Source organism: Archocentrus centrarchus, chromosome 11, assembly GCF_007364275.1.
Source record: "Archocentrus centrarchus isolate MPI-CPG fArcCen1 chromosome 11, fArcCen1, whole genome shotgun sequence".
Lineage (NCBI taxonomy): Eukaryota > Metazoa > Chordata > Actinopteri > Cichliformes > Cichlidae > Archocentrus > Archocentrus centrarchus.
In genome coordinates, this window is record NC_044356.1 from 7759460 (window position 1) to 7771965 (window position 12506).

At 41.9% G+C, this 12506-nt stretch overlaps 1 long non-coding RNA gene across 1 annotated transcript; it reads left to right on the forward strand.

Annotated features, from left to right (window-relative positions):
• Nucleotides 1-447: 447 nt before the first annotated feature.
• LOC115787935 (uncharacterized) lies at nucleotides 448-12297 on the forward strand. The gene is made up of 3 exons (XR_004020555.1): nucleotides 448-495; nucleotides 11725-11789; nucleotides 12178-12297. It is a non-coding gene; the product is annotated as an uncharacterized LOC115787935 (long non-coding RNA).
• The last annotated feature ends 209 nt before the right edge of the window (nucleotides 12298-12506 follow it).

Sequence of the window (12506 nt, forward strand, 5' to 3'; positions counted from 1 at the left end):
GAAAACATTAAATACGACATTTCAGCAACTCTGAAGCTTTGAAGGTTTTTATTTAGTTATTAATATTAATGAAATGCCATAAAACAGGATAATAAAAACATAATGCACAACAAAGTGGACAAATACAGCAGAGCTCTTAGATTAGAAACTATGAATGTGCCTTTGCAATAACAGGCAACAAAGGATCAGATTAAAAAAAACTATAAGAAAGAAAAATTAAACCTTAACACCAAATAAACAAATGAATAACAAAAAGCAGAAGCAGGTATGGGAAGATATTTAACAAATATAGTAAAGTTATGGGGAAAAAAATTGCTTACATTGCAGAAGTTGTCGCACATGTTGCAGACTGACTTTGGTGTTTTGGTGGATGCAGAGTTATACTTGAAAGAGCACAAACAGGCTGGGCTGCAGAAGTCCTTCATGGTTCCTTTAGTGTCCACAGCAGCCATGATGAGGTCCAGAGGCTGCAATATCGCCCTGAGTGAAGAGGAGGTGACAAACACACAGACACTTATGTATCCTACAACGTTTGGTACCACGACCCTGAAAAGGACGGACGGATGGATGGACGGACGGATGGATGGATGGACGGACGGATGGATGGATGGATGCTACTCATTCTGGTTTATATCTGACTTCTGACCTGCATCTGCACTTCACCTCAGCTTATCTGAACTCCCTGTTTAACTGCCTGCCTGGACCTTCACACCCATATTTCCCACCTTCATCGTTCTCGTGGTGTCGTTCACATAAAATGACTCTGTGCTACCCGCTCTGCCACAAACAGGAAGGAAATGAGCGTCACCTGCTGGACAAAATGAATCCTTTAGTAAATTTAGAAGCTAAACATGAAGATGATATGAAATACAGGCTTGAACTGAGAGCAATCATGTGGTGGCTGCTTTACTCATTAAACAGTTCTCCATGTCATACAGCATAACACTTGTGTGCATCCCGTTACCTTATTAGTACAAAAACATGCAGTGTGTTTGGATGCTGACGCCTTAGTTCAGATTTTTGGAGCATGAATTTGTTATTAGAAAATCAGAACCTGATCAAATTATGATTTTAAAGACCGATATCGATGTTTGGTGATTAAAAAAAATATGATATTCCGATTTTTCTTTTTCCCCCGGACACAGGAAACACAGATTTCCCCAAAACGTGTGCAAATGAGGACGGTGCCCTCTGGAGGATGAACTGAGCAACATCAACACTCGTAACATGGCTGGAGGGCGTTTCTGTGTCTTCTCTTTGCTTTTTAAACTTTCCTTTATTTCATTGGCTGATTGGTCAGCAACTAGTTATCCTTTCTATAATGCCCAACTGATTTATAACCAGTATGCCCAGCTGAAAATAATCAAACATCACAGGTTAAGTAGGAGGGTGACGAGAACTTTCTGGATCTTCGTTGTCTTCCTCAGCATCGCTGTTTCCGGGGGTGACGGGCGCTGCAAATGGCTGCAATTTGTCTTTAAAGAAAAGACAACAAAGTTCTGCTGAACAACAAGTGACGGGAACACAGCAAGAAAAAAGATAAATGAAAGCTGCTTTCTAAATGCTCCAAAGGGTCCTGCCGATGTTTTGATGTGGTCACGTACCTGGAATCTCGATTTCCTCGAAAGTCTTTCCTTCGTATCTGTCGAGAGATCCGTTCTCCACTGCTGACAGCAGCTCTAGGATTTTTGCGATGTCGCCAGCTGCCTCTGGGGTCTGATAATACTCCCTGTCTGTCTGAATGTCACGACCCAGCAGCTGCGCTAGCTGAACAAGCTCGTCATTTGTGAGGTTGAGAATCTGGAAAATCGGCACATTGTGCTTCCGCCTTTCCCCAAAGCCTCTCGCAGCACGTTGAGACAAGGGATGGAGTCAGGCGTCGATGCCTCTCTGCAGAGTCGTCTGGGTCCCTGTCGGTCTGGGTCTCTCCAGCGATGTCTGCTGCTACTTCTCCTGTCCACATCACTCCACTCTGGACAGGTTGAGCGCATCGGCTGGTCTCGCTGCTACCGCTCCGTACAGCTCACGAAGTCCCCTCTGACTCGTGCTGCTCCTCCGATCAATCCTGGGGTCGTCTTCCACGAAAGATAACCTCTCCGGGCTACCGGAGCGCAGCGAAAATCTCTTACTCCACTCGAGCCCCACGTTGGGTGCCACGTGTTAGATCCCACAGGTTCAGCTGTGACAGATTCTCCGTTTAAACAGGGTTCTGGCTACATGTCAGCAGAGTATTACCCCAACTGATTCAGTGTAACTCTACTGGCTAACTCACCTGGCTTCTGACCACCGTTAATCCTGACGTCTGCCCCGCTTCCTCTGCACCTTCGGTGCTGCCAATCAGAGAGGCTCTTGCAGTTGGGCCCGAAGTGCAGCCCCTGTCAGTTGTGGTGGCTTACCCCTAATGGATCCGTGCACTTGTTACGTGCCAGGTTAACATTTAAAGGCTAGGCAGAAAGCCCTAGGGACATAAACTAGTTTTAAATGGATTTGTAGACTAGTGTGATCAAGTAGAACTAGATGTTGGAGCTAACTTGCCTAGAGTTTTACTATCATGAAACTGAGTGTACCTTTAAGGGGAGAAGTAACTGTCAAAAGAACTCTTATGACTTTAAGAGTCAAATTTTATTATGCAGGTTCAGCTCAAGCAATTTGCAATAGCTCAAAATCAATTTCAATCAATCCTCAGAATTCAACAATTAACTCAAATTCTGAATTCAGAATCAATTCAAATCAACCATAACACTATTCTCAGAACAATTAAGCATCAATCAGAAAAGAATTACTTATGAGCTGGGTTGCTGAAGAAGGGGGAATTGGAAATGTCCAATTTTGTTTAAAAATCCTTTTTGGGAAGGAAAGGCTTCGAGCGAGTCGCTTGACCAACGCAACCACACCCAATTCCAGTCCGTTAAAATACAGAAGCTTATAATGTTCTGTGTCACCATGAACTTTGTGTTCTGACTGTACAATGAACCACACTGATGAAGACTACACAATGATAGAAATGGAGACTTCGAGGTCACCCAGTTGTTGAACTTCTCTGTTTTCCACATTCTGTTTTGTAAATGATATAATCAAGACTGATATGCTGTGACTATATGAAACTGTAAGTTGAATTAGAAAGTGCCAGTACTTCATGCCATCTCATGGCATGCAGTCTGACCCAGATATCTGTAAACTGTTTGAAATGGCTTTATTAAATTTAATAATTGGACTCCTTATTCCTGTTTGTTTTGTGTCAATTCCTGTTTAATAAACGAACATGCTGGAACCTGGGGGGATAGGATGGTTTTTCAGGTTCCTTCAGATGGTGAACCCCGACGTGATTAAACAAGAATGTTTTTCATTTTTAGATGTTTTTATTTGTGTTTTTTGAGTTTCTTGGGAATAAGGAGTGAATTTGGCCACTGATAATCGCCACTTCGAGGTTCCTCGCGACAGTACTGACTTCCAGACTCTATCAGTGACCAGGAGATCTCCACCTAAAGGTTGGCAGAGACCTTTTCTAAATATCTGCATATTGAATTGTATCAAATTATAATGGTCACTGGTGGTATGACAGGAGGAAGGTGTAATTCGAGCCATTTCACACAGGTGTAAGAGTTTAAGAGAAAAAAAAAGAGTTTAAAAGAGTTAAAGAATAAAGAGTTAAAAAGAATAAAAGTTTAAGAGTAAAGAAAAATAGGCAAAACGAATAGCAGGTGATGAGTCCGGGTGGGATACTGGCCAACCCACTGAAAATACCTATTCATGGGGTTTTTAGGTTTAGAGGGCCTTTGGTTTTTCTTAAGTGAACTGGCCATTTGTTTGCTTAGTATGTGCTTTGTTTAGTATGTGTGTGCTACGGTTTGTGTATCTGTGTGTAAGTGAAACAGTAGGACTGAGAGGAAGAGAAAAATAGGAAATAAGGACAAAATATTTTGAGGTGACTTTCTTTGTAAAGTATGGTGTTATTTGTTGTTTAAATAGGAATAGAGTTTAGAGGAATAGGACAATTTTCCACTGGTCAATATTAACTGTTTTGTAATGTCATAGCTGTGTGTTTGTGTCAGTATGTGTAGGAAAGAAAAAGGAAAAAAGGAAAAGAGAATGGTGCCAAGGTTTTAGCATTGCTGTGTGTGTGTCTGTGTGCATTTTTATCTCAAGGATGTGTGTGTGTGAATCTAAGTGAGAGTCAGAGACAGAAGTTGTGCGTGTGGATGAGAGTTATAGCTCTAAGTTTTTTCTCTTCTTTTTCTTTTCTTTAATTTGGACTGATATGGTTGTTTAAGGGAATGCTGGTCAAAAATTCTTGGAAGGAAGGTTTCGCTTCCAATACATATGAGAGGTAAGCCAACCACAGATGGATAAAAAGACAAAAAAAACCCTTGAAAAATCACAAAAAAAAGGGAGTCAGGAGTTTATTGCTTTAAAAATAAATAATGAAGAAACAAAGCCACTAAAATAGATGCCTTGAAAATCTCAGGTTGAAGTATTTTTTTGCAAATTATTAGAGGTCATTTTTCCAGAAGATTGTTGTTAAATTTCAAGAAAAAGTTTCCGTGAGGAACTCAGTTTTAGTAAAACCTCAAAAGAAAGGTTAGGAAAAAAAACTGCGTGTAAATACTCTGTGAAACAGCCGAATCTGAGACCCAAAATAAAGTGCCAAACTTTGAGCTGCCGCTCTGTTACAGAGCAAAATATAGAGAACTAAAAATTTATTTGTTTGCCCATGTAGGATAAAATACAAGATACCGATTTATTCTTCTGTGCATTTACATTTATTTATTTGGTAGATTTGTTTAAAGCTAAGATTATAAGAGAAAAGCAGAGAACATTAGAATTTTGAATGTCTAAACAATTTGATATTGAATCAAACACTAAAGGAAAAAATCTCAGAAGCTAATAATACAAACATCAGTATGCCCTTTAGATAAATAACCTAAATTAATGTAAACTTTTAAGATAAAAAACAGAATTTATGTCTCAAAAGGAGGGATATGAACTAGGAGAAAAGTAAAGATTTAACCAATAAAAATCTCTCAGTTTTATTCTAACAGGAGCCTGAACACCAACACAGGAGACTGGATCAGCTACCAATAAAGAAACTGGTGCACTACAAGGTGTTCAAGCTCATCCTAAGATCTCCTGAACAGACTGACAGCTCCATAAACTCATATAAAAAAGGCTCTTGGTGCTCAAGAAGGAGGAGGAGGCCAACCATCTCACAAACAGGTGACCTGAGAGTTCTTGACCGATGATCTTTGTGCACAAGTCTGAGCCCAGAAAGAGGGTCATCAACAGGAGACCTCTTTGACATGGGGAGCGTTAGGCCTTATGCACGCTCAGTCACAGGGTCAGTGAAGAACAAGAGCACATTAGGGGGTCAAAGGTCAAAGAACTCCCAGGCAGAAAGCAATTGTTTTCAATGTTTTAATTTCAGTTATGCTATATTCAGTAGTCTGACCCCTACAGGGGCCAGAATTTTGTGGTTTCAAGAGTATAATTTGTTTAATGCTTCCTTCAACACTAACTGTTGTTCTCTTATAAATTCCCATGAGGCCTCAGGGGGACACGACCTGATTTCAGTTTAGACGACCAAAGATGACAAACCTGCAGTGAGCTGCATGTAAGGTCAACAAGCAATGGTGTTGTGAGTATGACCTCTGACCCTAAAAGTATTGACTAAAGACTGTCCATAACATTTTTATTTTTATTTTTGTTTTGTGGTGAAAATCCCACTGCAGGGGTTTTAGATTTAAAAGCTTAGAATTACAAAATGAAAAGAAAAAAATATAGTTAAAGGCTTTATTTTACTGCTGAACTAGTAACAACTGCTGATGTTGTTTTAGGTCAAGGTTATGCATTTTTCCCCTTCATAATTTAGTAACTTGAGGTTTATGAAGCCATATTTTGTCTGCCATAATTATGTTTTTTGGGGGTACAGACCCTTACAGAACAAATATAATTTTGAGTCCAGTATAATCCTTTGAAATGATTTTGATTGTCGATCTCTCTAAGATATTTTATTTCCCCAGATTTTCATGCCAAAGGTGTCAGAATTGAACAGTAATTTTACAGGTACAGACAAACTTATCCAAGAGCTGTTTAAAACTAGAGAACATTAAAATGATTATTTTTAGATATTTTGAGATTCATCCCATGCTCTGATTTTTGTTTTGTTGTTTTCTTTTTGTTCCACTCTAGCTCACATAGAAGGTGTGTCAAATTTTAAGTTAAGGACATTAATTTGCATTTTGAATTTTCTGATGAGTTTTAGACCAAAATGCAAAAGTTAACTTTACAAATGGATGAAAAATGAGACAGCTGGCACTGACCTTGTACTCCCAGAGAAAAGAAAAATCACACATGCTTGCAATGAAGTAACAGCTTACACTCACTCACTCACCCACTCACTGACAGAAACTCAAATTAGCTTTTTGCTTAATCTGACATTTAACTCTAGGTGCATTAAATCAGGTTCACTTGGTGGATTGAATCCACTTACTTAGTAAATTAGTAAATTAGTGGTATATGAAAATTTCAAGCTCATTTTTCTCAGGCTGATTAACAAAATAAAAGATTTATAACTAATTTATAACTAATAGCCATTGAATAAATACATCCTTAGAATATTTATGGGCATTTTGATGTCCTGTCTTAGTTGGTGCAAATTTAATTATTGACACACAAGACCTGCAGTTCATGGTATTTTGTTTAATTGACAGGGAAAAATTGGAACTTTCTTCACTGGACTTTTTCCACAGGTACCTGAGATCATACCTGAGACATTATTCACCTTTCACAGGAAACTAACCAGGATGACGGCCAGATGTGAACAGCTGTGTCTAAAGAGGTGCAGGAATGCATCTCAGGGACGAGTGCTGATTACTGTGGTTTGAACATCCATGGCTTTGGTGAATATGAGCAGGGTGTGCTGAAGGCTGAAAGAAGGCTGCATACATTATATAACTATTACCTGTGCACTGATCAGTGATCATTTCTTTATGTTTGCAGTAAGATTTTCATCAACTGGAACTGGATTTGATCCTGAAGGGATGCAATCCACGTTTTTAATGAATTTGAGGAAAATTATTAGATAGTGACTGTTTCATGTTACTGTTTGTCATGTGGGCCAATTTATATGCAGAATTTACTTTGGACTGATTAAATTTAAATGCTAATCCACTTCACTGAACAACATTGACTTATGAAAGACTAATGCTTGTTTTCTTTTTGTTTTTCATGCCATAAGAAAGTATAGAAAGTAGGTACATCCATTATAAGTATGACATTATTAAACCCGTCTAATTTTTTGCTAAATTCACAATCACAATAGTATAAGATTAGTTTTCACAAGAATCCTCTTCTGGCTCTTAACATCAGTACAGTCCTGGCTGACCACCTGGGGTCAGGCTGCTGAAGTTGACCTCAGAAAGGTCTGAGGTCAAAAGGGGGAATTGAAAAAATAGAAGAAGAAGAAGAAGAAACAGCCTTTATTGTCCCACAGAGGGGAAATTTGGGTGTAACAGCAGCCGCAGTTATTATAAATATAAATAAAAATATAATAATTTACACTATTAAGAAAAGAATATATATATATATATAAAATCAACAAACAAGATTAACCCTAATACTACTAATAATAACACTATATACAATGTACATGATGTGCCTGTGTGTTGAACCTTAACAGGCTGGACTATTTACAGTATATTATATATTATCCTACATTGTGTAGGTTATTGTGGTTTTTGTTGGGAGCAGTGATGGTTATAAAGTCTTACAGCTGCTGGGAGGAAGGATCTGCGGTAACGCTCCTTTGTGCATTTAGGATGCAGCAGTCTGTCACTGAAGGAGCTCTCCAGCTCAGCAACAGCTTCATGCATGGGATGGGAGACCTTGTCCATCAGTGATGTTATTTTGGTCAGAGTCCTTCTGTCTCCCACCACCTGCACTGAGTCGAGAGGACATCCTAGGACAGAGCTGGCTTTCCTGATGAGCTTGTCTATCCTCTTCCTCTCAGCTGTAGACAAGCTGCTGCTCCAACATACTGCTGCATAGAAGATGGCTGATGCCACCACAGAGTCATAGAAGGTCTTCAGGAGTGTCCCCTGCACTCCAAAAGACCTCAGCCTTCTCAGCAGGTAGAGTCTGCTCTGACCCTTCCTGTAGAGCGCATCAGTGTTATGAGTCCAGTCCAGTTTATTGTTTAGGTGAACACCCAGGTACTTATAAGAGTCCACTATCTCAATGTCCACTCCCTGGATGTTCACCGGTGTCCGTGTGGTGGGTCTGCGCCTGCGGAAATCCACCACCAGCTCCTTGGATTTAGCGGCGTTGATCAGGAGGTGGTTCCGCTGGCACCAGTCCACAAAGTCCTGAGTCCACTGTCTGTACTCTGAGTCATCCTCACCTGTGATGAGGCCAACTATGGCAGAGTCGTCAGAGAACTTCTGCAGATGGCAGCGTGGGGAGTTGATGGAGAAGTCTGCAGTGTAGAGGGTGAAGAGGAACGGTGCCAGCACAGTTCCCTGTGGGGCCCCCGTACTGCAGACCAGCCTGTCAGAGACACAGCCCTGTGTCCTCACGTACTGTGGGCGGTCAGTGAGGTAGTCCAGTATCCACTCGGAGATATGGTGGTCCACTCCTGACAGTTCCAGCTTGTCTCTCAGAAGTCCTGGCTGGATGGTGTTAAAAGCACTGGAGAAATCAAAGAACATGATCCTCACAGTGCTTCCAGGCTTCTCCAGGTGGGTCAGAGCTCGGTGCAGGAGGTAGATGATGGCGTCATCCACCCCGATGCCAGGCCGGTAGGCGAACTGCAGCGGGTCCAACGAAGACGACACCATGAGGCGTAGATGGTTGAGGACCAGCCTCTCGAGGGTCTTCATCAGATGCGATGTCAGGGCTACCGGCCTGTAGCTGCTAAGATCCTTTGGATGTTTGGTCTTTGGTACCGGTACCACACAGGAGGTCTTCCACAGTTGTGGTACTTTCCCCAGCTTCAAGCTCAGGTTGAACATGTATCCCATGATGCCACACAGCTGATCTGCGCAGCACCTCAGGAGCCTGGAGCTGATGCCGTCTGGACCAGCAGCCTTTCGCACCTTGATCTTACGTAGCTCCTTCCTCACATGATGAGTTGAGAGGGACAAGATGGAGGTGGGGGATGGGGGTTGTGAGATGGAGTCCTCAGAAGTGAAGGGGGGTGGGTGATGGCTGAGAGCTGAGAGGTGTGAGGTCCCAAGAAGAAGAAAGGTTGGCAGTCATTAAAGATGGTGGGGCTGACAGCAGGGGGGACTGGGCTGGGGGAGGGGTGGGTGGCTGGTCAAACCTGTTAAAGAACTGGTTCAGGTTGTTCACCCACTCTAAGTCTCCCACAACCCTAGGGCTTGGTTTGTGGCCTGAAATTGAGTTCAAACTCCTCCAAACCCCACTGATGTTGCTCTGCTGTAGCTGGTCCTCCATCTTCTTCCTGTAGATGTTTTTTCCATCCCTGATTTTCCTTCTCAGATCCTTCTGCACGGCTCTCAGCTCCTCCTTATTTCCTGATCTAAAGGCTCTCTTCTTCTCCTTCAGGAGAGCCTTTATTTCAGAGTTGATCCAGGGTTTGTTGTTTGAAAAACACCGTACCCTCCTGGTGGGCACAGTGTTTTCCACGCAGAAATTGATGTAATCAGTGATGCAGTCCGTGATGCTGTCGATGTCCTCCCCATGAGGGGCACAAAGCTCTTCCCACACAGTGGAGCTAAAGCAGTCTCTCAGAGCTTCTTCAGTCTCCTCAGCCCATTTCTTCACTGTGTGTGTCACAACTGGTTCTCTGTGTACCAAGGGTTTGTACACAGGCTGGAGATGAACCAGGTTGTGATCTGAGCCCCCCAGGGGAGGCAGAGGTGATGAGCTGTATGCCTCCTTGATGTTGGCATACAGTAGATCCAGTGTGTTGGTATTCCTGGTGTGGCAGGTGACATACTGGGTGAAGGTGGGGAGAGTGGAGGACAGGGAGACGTGGTTAAAGTCCCCTGAGATCAGAAAGAGGGCCTGTGGGTGCTGTGTTTGGAGTCTGCTGGTAGTAGCATGGAGGACATCGCAGGCTGCAGCAGCGTTAGCAGAGGGCGGCACATACACAGTTATCACAATAACATGTGAAAACTCCCGAGGAAGATAGTACGGCCTCATACTAACAGCGAGCAGTTCAATGTCCTTACTGCAGAGCGTCTCTTTGATGGTTAGATGTCTGGAGTTGCACCATCTATCGTTTACAAACACAGCCAGACCCCCGCCCCTCTTCTTACCACTCTCCTTGGTTCTGTCGGCACGGATCAAATGAAAGCCGTCCATGTTTATGTGTGAGTCCGGGGTTAGCTCGGTTAGCCACGTCTCCGTCAGGCACATGAGGCTGCTCTCCCGGTAGCTCCTTTGATGTCGCGTTAGCGCCGCCAGCTCGTCCACTTTGTTGGGAAGAGATCTCACGTTTCCCATGATGATGGACGGGATGACGGGCCTGTACCTTCTCCCCTGGCAACGACGACCTATGCCCGCACGTCTCCCGCGTCTCTTCCTTCTCAGTTCGCGGGGAATATCAAGTCGTTCTGCAGGAGTAGGCACAGCGGAGCTCCCGACGGAGATCAGCTGGTCCCGAGAGTAAACAATAGGAGCGTGGCCCCTCTCGCAGTCTCCAAACATAAACACCATAAAAAGGGTAAATAAAAACAAAGTTTTCCAGAAAAAAGTCTGCTCCATCATGAGGAAAAAGAGCAGAAGATACAGAAACACAAAAACACATCTAATACTAAACAAAATGAGAAAAAACACGGAATTAGTGCGGAGCTGCTGAAACTGGCTGCCTGCTCGCGCGGCGCCGGAAGTAGGGAAGGAGGGAAACAAGACACAGGTGAAGATAATCAACACAGTAAGACAGGAAAATAAACCTGAGCACAAAACACAGAGACAAATAACCACCAAAATAAAATAAAACATGAGAATTAACTAACATAGAAACAGAAATAAAGTAAACAAAGGGGAAAAGACAGGAAACACTGAAGGAACACATCACACTCTAACAGCTAAGGCTAAAAGATCATAAGAATAAATGAAAATCAGTGAGCAAAACTATGAACACAAACAAAACCTCAAAATTATAAAGTCAGGTCAGGAATCACGAGGACAGTAAGAGTGAGATGGATATCTGATATCTGGCTTGTAGTGAACAGGAAGAGGCAGAAGCTGCTGAGACGCTGAGAGACACGGAGGGGATCAGTGTGCAGCGATCGCAGCTCAGTGACCTGCTGCAAAGATCACTGCTGATGGTTTTCCTCCTATTAGAACATAAAAATGTCAAATAGATAATTTAATTCAAAATATTAAATATTTGTCACACATAAGGGGACACTATGAAAATTATAGCTTATACTTAATTAATGAACGAGACTCCATGTTCTCTGAGCGTCTCCCTCCAGGAAAATGGAATTAAACTTAGAATAGATTAAATAAAGTGGATGAAACTGAATCTTGTGTTTTTGGTATTACTGAAAATCATTTTTCTACATTAAATGAAAAAGAAAAAAGAGGAACCAGACTGTAGATGAAGACTCCTCCCCATTCTTATAATTAATGAGAACCTTGTGAAACATGAAAATGAAGCATTTATGTTGAAAACAGAGGAAACATCTGTTTTTCTGCTGTTTGTCAAAGCTTCAGTGAAAAATTAATGCTTATTAAATAAATATTTTTATCATTCAGAGAAAGTTGGAGTTACTCTGAACCCGAAAAGATGAATCATTCAGACAGCTGCACTGAGGGCGAAGGTAAGACTTTACTTTTTAGTAGAACTTAAAATGTTTATCCTGGAATAAAAACATCAAAATCTGCACATAACGGAAAATGTATCAAGTCAATACGTGATGATATTAAACTCATTCAAACCGTGTTTATTAAGTTTTATTCACGAGGAGAAAAATGTCATGAAAGATGCAACAATTTATTTAAGAGTTTAAAAAGAGTCCGAGAAAATAAAATGAGGAAGTGTGTTTGTGATGTGTTCACTGTGTGGTTTCTTCTTAACCAGCGTGTTTCCTGTTGGTCTGATGCAGCTGATTAACAACTACTGTAACTCACAAATACTGCATCATTACATTCAAGTACACAGCTCAGTGCTTATGTGTCCACCTTCTGTCTCCTCTGTATATGGAACAGATGATGTTTTCGAATCTCAACACGAACAGTCGAAAAGGTCAGAGGTCACCACCAAGGCAGCGGCAGGGGTGATTCTCTGTGTTGTCCTGGCGACTGCCATCTTTTTGATTTTCTACTTCTGTGAGTTTGAACACTTTTATTCACACAGTTTTAATCGTGTGATGTTAGGACACAAACGCTCCCACCATCTTTTCACTTCAGTGTTTCTAACATGTCTGCTTCACAGCTCCGTCACATCCTCATAAAATACAAATTTACCTCTAAACATACACACACACACACACACACACACACACACACACACACACACACACACACACACACACACA